General features: G+C 36.7%; 1 pseudogene; it reads right to left on the reverse strand.

The window, feature by feature from the left end:
- Nucleotides 1-4,865: 4,865 nt before the first annotated feature.
- Nucleotides 4,866-5,677, reverse strand: LOC101044509 (nucleophosmin pseudogene; annotated as a pseudogene).
- Nucleotides 5,678-7,787: the final 2,110 nt, after the last annotated feature.

Consider the following 7,787-nt stretch of genomic DNA (forward strand, 5'->3'; position numbering starts at 1 on the left):
CTTCAGATGGTAAAAGAAATACAAAAAAATTACACCTTTTCCGAAGATCGAATATGTTATTTACTGTCAATATCAGTGGTCTGAGGAAGTAATTCTTAGGAGATTTTTGACTCCCTGATGGTTTGACTTTAACAAGGGTAATATGGAAAGACAATTCTTGGAGTTAGTTTAACTCCTAGCTGACCTGGTGGAAGAGTAAACAGGTGAGGAAACTGAGCAAACTGGCTCTTTGTTTGCAGACACAATTATAAAGACTCTTGGGGACCATCGTGTGTCCTTGCTCTTTTCCCTCCCTGTTAAGGAAGAATAAACAACACCAATATCACTGCAGAAGCTAAGAGAATTCATAGCAGCCCCAAGAAGCTGAGAAACTGACATTTCTAAACAAAAAATTAATCCTATATTCCCTATAGTTGGCAGTAACATCTATAAAATGGATCTCTCCCACCATACCGTAAACCAAATATTAGCTGCTAGCTCACAGCTAGTTGTGGGTTTAAAAGAAATTTCCTCACCCAAGTATGGGAAAGAAAGAAAAGCAACTAGGTAGACACTTTTTCCACTTGCCTTCACATTACTTTTATAGTCTGCAGTGAAGTTCTACTGATAAAAAATAATTTCATCCTTAATGAGTTTGTTTGGACACCTTTGTGGAATTTGTAGTATAAGTCTTTAGATTTACAAAAGTGACAAAGATGTTAGGCCTTTGAAGAAAATGATGAGAGTACAGCTTATAAAGCAGAGAATTAATAACCTCTGGCTTCTCAATCTTTGGCTGAAAGCCATTTGCTCTTTTCTTCTGAAGATCCCAACAAGCAAAGAAAAAAATGCTTCATGCAAAACCTGCTCTTTCAGCTTCTGCCCAATTTTTATTCTTTTGGCTCTTTGCTTTGTCTCTCTCTCCTTTTTCTGTTTTTTTTTTTTTTTTTTTTTTTTTTTCAGATTTTCTAGATCCCCTGCAGGCTGACCTGTTTCTTCTTTTCCAATGCTTAGGCTTCCAGAATCCTAGTAAATCTTGCTCTCTGTATTTCTCTGCCAGCCTCTTTGATACTTCCTTCGTACAGACTATATTCATTCACAAAATGTTTTGACTTTACTGTTTGCTTTATGAATTTATTAGCATATTGCTTTCTTTGCCTTTGGCTACTGCCAATAGCTGACCTAATACTATTTAATTATTTTGAGAATTCTATGGCTTTTAAAAACTTACATATTTTCCTACTTACACTTTTCAAAAACAGCTTAAAATTTAAAATTGAAGATTAAGGTTAAGCGTTGGCCACTCTGCTATAGAATTTCTAGAAGCTTTCTTGCTAGGTGAATTTTGGTATACTATTGCAGTCATAAATCATGAGGTTTTAGTAAAATATATATACTTTTAAAAGAAGAAATATTATGTAATAGATATCACATTCTGTATTTAATTCACTTCATTATTTAAATATAGAGAAGAAAAAATCTCAAGGACATCTTGAAAATATTTTAAGGCTTCTTATATATACTTGGTCTCTTATTTTAGAGATGTTCGGAAGTTAGAATGATTTCTGACAATTGTATAAAGAGATTGAAAATTCAAAAATGAAAGCTTAAAGGTATTACAATAACTAATGAAACAGAAAAAGGATAGGAATGTAAGATGCAAATGACGATTTTTTAAAATTTTATTTTAAGTTCTAAGATACATGGGAAGGACATGCAGATTTGTTACATAGTTAAATGTGTGCCATTCTTGTTTGCTGCACCTATCAACCCATCCCTAGGTATTAAGCTCCATATGCTATTTACCCTAATGCCCTCCCTCTCCCCACCCCCGTGACAGCCCCCAGTGTTTATTGTTCCCCACCATGTGTCCATTTGTTCTCGTTCAGCTCCCACTTATAAGTGAGAACATACGGTGTTTGGTTTTCTGTTCCTGTATTAGTTTGCTGAGGATAATGGCTTCCAGCTCCATCCATGTCCCCGCAAAGGACACGATCTCGTTCCTTTTTATGGCTGCATAGTAGTGAATGATAATTTTTTTTGAAAGACCTGTGGAATGTCAAAGAGACATAAGGACTTTTGCAGAGGTTATTTAATCATGTAGAGCCAATAACAGAACACATTTGGCTATAGTGGAAATATATTGACAGTTTTACATTCTCCAGAATTATACGTAGTTTACCAAGGCAGCCAAATCTTTGGTGTCAATGACGACACAGAGAACATACATACATATGCAATCTTTTGGGATTTTCTGTAAACTATACATCTGTAACCATAATGCTGCTGAAGGACTGTGTTAAGGAAAACCGAGTCCACAAGGCGCGGGTTTCTAAGGCAGGAATTTTCCAATGCCATGCCTCCATCCATGTAAAATTCTTGGACTTTCCTGAGCTAGCTATGTAGAAATTCCAGGTGTGCTTCTTTGTTCAAAAAGCCAGGAAAGGCCAGGCGCGGTGTCTCACGCCTGCAATCCCAGCACTTTGGGAGGCCGAGGAGGGCGGATCATGAGGTCAAGAGATCAAGACCCTCCTGGCCAACGTGGTGAAACTCCATCTCTACTAAAATATAAAAATTAGCTGGGCGTGGTGGTGGGCCTGTAGTCCCAGCTACCCGGGAGGCTGAGGCAGGCGAATTGCTTGAACCCGGGAGCCGAGATCCCCCACTGCAGTCCAGGCCTGGCGCCTGGAGACAGAGCAAGATTCTGTAAAAAAAAAAAAAAAAAAAAAAAAAAAAAAAAAAAAAAAAAGCCCCGAAAAGCTCTGGGAGGAAGGGCCTCCTTTGCGGACTTAGGAGCCAATCCTGTATGGAAGTCAAAGATCCATCACCCCAGCGGAAGTTTGAAAGAGCTCCTCTCACTGGACAAGAACGTGAATGAGGCAGGAGTAACTGCCAGGTAAAATCCCTCTGCGCCTTCCTTGTGCAGATGCCTTCCGTGGATCTCTTCCTGTGGCCGCAGTGGGAGCTTTCTCTCCTCTCTCCTCTCTCTCCTCTCTCTTTCTCTCTGCGTTTCATAAATCACTTCTCTGCTAAACTCTTTGGGTCCGTGATATTTATTGCAATGGTTAGCTCATGGCGCCTCCAGGACTGCTTCTCCCATTCTTGGGATGAGAGAAGTCAAGGACCTGGGCACATCTGGGAAAACATGGGAGAAAACTGGAAGCTCTTTGGGACGCCCCCGCAGCTCTGCTCCTGTCCTCCATTACATCTTTGGGTAGCATGGGGAGGGAGCTGAGCCACTGCACCCTGCCGGGGTGACAATGCCACAGTATAATCCCAAAAATTACGTCCAGCAACAACAGATTAGGTGATATAACCACAAGGAAGGAGGGGATAATAATTAAGAAGGCTTTGTCCTGAGATTCTGAGAAATAGGAACTCATGATGTACCAGTGTGTGAGCATATACAATCAATTTGACAGTACATTATAATATACGGGTTTCAGGGGCAGGCGGTGGTAGGAGAAGAAGAAAGTGAGAACTAACAGTTAGATTGTTCTTACAATTATAATCTGATTTGACTCAGCAGCTGAGCCACTGCGCCCTGCCGGGGTTACGATGCTACAGTATAATCCTAAAAATTATACGTCCAGCAACAACAGATTAGGTGATTATCACCACAGGGAAGGAGTTCCCTGTGGAACTCGTTTAGTTCAAATTTACCATCAACTTCTTGTTAAAGATAGAGAATGAATGGAAAAGAAATGTTTCTAATGAAAAGGATAACAGTAAAGAGATATTTGTGCTTAATTGATTGCCCTTTGCCAAAGTATAAACCAAATGCTTGAAGATGACAAGGAAATGGTTTTTGTTTTTTGTTTTTTTTTTTTGAAAAAAGTAGATCTAGTAGAAGAAATAGTTATGAGAGTTTTATTAGTAAAAGTGGTCATCAGGATACTGAGAACTCTGAGATACTGAACTTCTGGGAACAGAAGTTACAGAAATGCTTGGCTACATAAGTCTCCGTAATTACTAGTTTTGCACACTAGACCACGTTAAAAGCCAATTGTAGTTTTCCTTATTAATTTTTTTCATTTTTGTTTAATGGGTTACTTGGACAACGTTTTACTGATAAAAATGAGTGTTTTATGTTTTAAATATATTGCTCCATTAAAAAGTATCTCTATCTTCAACAGAAATATTTGACCTTACATTATTTCTGGAAAAAATATACCTTGGCAAAATCAAAACTTAAAAATTGCACCAAAGCATATAGCATTTAAAAAATTTTTCATGATGCTTTACAGAGGATAAATCTAGATAAAAATGGGTTCTTATTAAAATTATAATAGATTTGGAATAGACATTTGGATGGTAATATATAAATGTATTTCTTGTACTTACAAATGTCTTTCTTTTATTGATGAGCCCAAATTACCTAAGGTTATTGACACCAAAAATTTTTATTAAAGTTTTATTGTTTTAGACTTTTAGTTTATACAAATTATCCTCAAGAAAGTCAGAAGAAATACACTGAACCATTAAACTTACCCCTGAGAACAACAACAACAAAAAGGTATCATGATGCTTTTCTAAGAGTGTGATTCAAGTCCAAGGAAAATAGTTTCTGTTTCTGTTCACTGAATATTGTGAAAGTAATGAATATGATCTTAACTTTATTCTGTCTGTTAGTTATCAAAAGATAAGTTTACTACTTATCCCTTTCTGAAAACTTAATTTTTACTTCCTATTTACTTTTTGGTTAGTTTGTAACAAACTTAGTTGAAACAAGTAAATATTTCAAAAACTTTAAAATAGACCTTGGTGAACAGCCAATGAGCAGTGTAGGTATCAGACCGTAAAACTGAAAACTAATGTGGATATATGCTATCGTTCTAATGACTTCTTTTTCTCTTTCAATAATTGCCCTTTTTGGGAGCATATGGTTCTTTTTTTTTTTTTTTTTTTTTTTTTTTTTTTTTTTTTTTTTACTTTATTAAAATACTGAGTTTTATTTCACATGTATATTTTTGTCTCCCCACCATTTCCATGTCTGACCACCACTACTGTGTCCTATCATAACATTCCATACATACTTAAAACCAAGCAAAGGGTGGAGTTCCATCTTTAAAAACTACAGGCATTTTGGACAACACATTCTTGGCAATGGTATCTGTACAACATTTATCAAACACGGTAGGGAAAATTCTCACTCTGCATTATAAAAAGGACAGCCAGATAGCAACTGTTACAGAAATGAAATAAGACGGAAAATTTTTAACAAATTGTTTAAACTATTTTCTTAAAGAGACTTCCTCCACTGCCAGAGATCTTGAATAGCCTCCTGGTCAGTCATCCGGAAGCAATTCTTCACATAATTGATGAACTTGGCTTCCATTTTTCTATACTTGCTTGCATTTTTGCTTTAATGTCCTCTACAGAACTAGGTCCTTTTGGTGTTTTAGGAGTTTTTTCCTGTTTTTTGAAGGATTCTTGTCCTTTTGATCTTGGTGTTGATGATGGTTTTGAGTCTTTTCCATTCTGATTTGACTTTTGTGCATTTTTGGCTGGAGTATCGCGTATAGATTTCTTCACTGGCACTTTTTCTTCAGTTTCCTCATCATCGAAATCATCATCATCATCATCTTCATCATCATCATCATCATCTTCATCATCTTCATCTTCATCAGCAGCAAGTTTTACTTTTTTCTGTGGAACCTTGCTACCACCTCCAGGGGCAGATCGCTTTCCAGACATACTTAAGTTGGGGGCTTTGAAATAACACCACCAGTGGTCTTACGATTAAAGTGTGGTTCAGGGCCAGTGCATATCAGTGGACAGCACTTAGTAGCTGTGGAGGAAGATGCAGAGTCAGAAGATGAGGAGGAGGAGGATGTGAAACTCTTAAGTATGTCTGGAGCATATGGTTCTTAACAGGTAAAAGAGTAGGAAAATTTTTAGGTGAAACCACTTACAAACTCTGCCTAAATTGCTTGAGAGAACTACACTTACATACAGAAGTCATAGAAGTAAGCCTAACTGTTTGACTGGAAGGGTGTGTAACCAAGCCACTCACTTAACCTTACTGGGTCTCAGTAAAGTCTTCATCGGCCAAGTAATTTACTCATGGTATTATTCTTATTGCTAACTAAGAAGGTATATATAAATAAATAGCCTTTGATAAAAGTAATGGCGTTCAGAGTAAAGGAGATATTATTTTAAATTAACAAAAATTTATCTTATTTTCTTCTCCATGAAGAAAGCTCTCACAAATAATGTATTATGTTGGCTAGAATCTTTAATTTGGGCAAATGAAATTTTTTAGAAAATATGGGCTCTACGAATGCCAGTGCTTACAGAGAAAAGTTTACATAATTCTTAAGATATTTTCTGTTTTTCTTCATATTTTTTTACTCACTTATTAGACTGTAATGTCCTTGACAGTAGAAAATATTTCTTCAGTGATGTGTTTAGGCCAAATTAAGTGAGAGCTTTCACGGTAAACCTTATCACATAATGTAAGTAAGTAAAAAAATTTTTAAATTGAAAAATTATTCAACCAAACAGTATTAAAGAAAGGAATGGCGTATACTAATCTTGTCAGTTCAGGACCATAAAGTGTAACTGCTGTGTGCCTATGCCTCCACCTCCATGTATCTTGATAAACTGATGTCAGACATAGTATATCCTGTACCTAGCTGCTTGTCTGGCAAATATAATGCTCTATAATTCAGGCGTCCCCAAACTTTTTACACAGGAGGCCAGTTCACTGTTCCTCAGACCATTGGAGGGCCGCCACATATTGTGCTCCTCTCACTGACCACCAATGAAAGATGTGCCCCTTCCTGAAGTGCGGCAGGGGGCCGGAAAAATGGCCTCAGGAAGCTGCATGTGGCCCACGGGCCACAGTTTGGGGACGCCTCCTATAATTATTTATTAAGTGAATTGGGATGTTTTGACTTAGGTTTGGTCTTATTATTAAATACAAGTTTAAAAGTTTGAACCTTGTGGTCTGTTTTCCCTTCATCAAAATTCCCTTTATAGTTGATTTTTATATTTGATGGTAGACAAGTGGGGCAAAGGAAAGATACCCTTCTAGAATTTTAAAAGCTACAAGAGCAGAGTGATTACCTAGATTACCTAGATGGGAGTAAAAAATTTATCAAATTTTTCAGCAGGGACAGTAAAGACTGAAAAAAGAATGAAGATATATAGTCAATATGTTTAGGAAAAATGGCAATCACCCTCTAATAATATGTCCAGCTAAACTATTATATGAGAGTGAAAGTTAAATGAAGTTATTTTTCAGACTTGTAAATAGTAAAAAAGTATACCATCTCTAGACCTTCACAGAATGTTTAAGGATTATTTAGCATCAGGGTGGGAAAAGAAAATTCAGAGGCAAGGTATATAATAAAGTAATACACAATCACCCAAAATGATTAACTGTTACTTAAATTTAAGTAAATGATAATACAATACTCCATGTTATGCCTAAAAATAGCACAAATTTATCAAAAATGATTCAATGAAACAAGAAATAAAAGTTGTTGCAAGAATACAATACTTTAGTTGCCAAAGTAGCAAGATAGTACTGTAAGTTGGTGTTTAAGTGTGTTTTCATATGTTATAAAACATATGGAAGGCAAAGAGGAAGCAAGGTACCTTCTTCACCAGGCGGCAGGAAGGAGAATTGCTATGTGAAGGGGTAAGAGCCCTTTATAAAAGCATCAATTCTGTGAGAACTTACTCACTCTTGTGAGAACAGCATGAAGGAAACTGCCACCTATGATTCAGTTACCTCTGCCTGGTCTCTGCCTTGACATGCGGTTATTATGGGGATTACAGGATTACAATTCAAGGTGAGA

This window comes from Saimiri boliviensis, chromosome 7 (assembly GCF_048565385.1).
Source record: "Saimiri boliviensis isolate mSaiBol1 chromosome 7, mSaiBol1.pri, whole genome shotgun sequence".
Lineage (NCBI taxonomy): Eukaryota > Metazoa > Chordata > Mammalia > Primates > Cebidae > Saimiri > Saimiri boliviensis.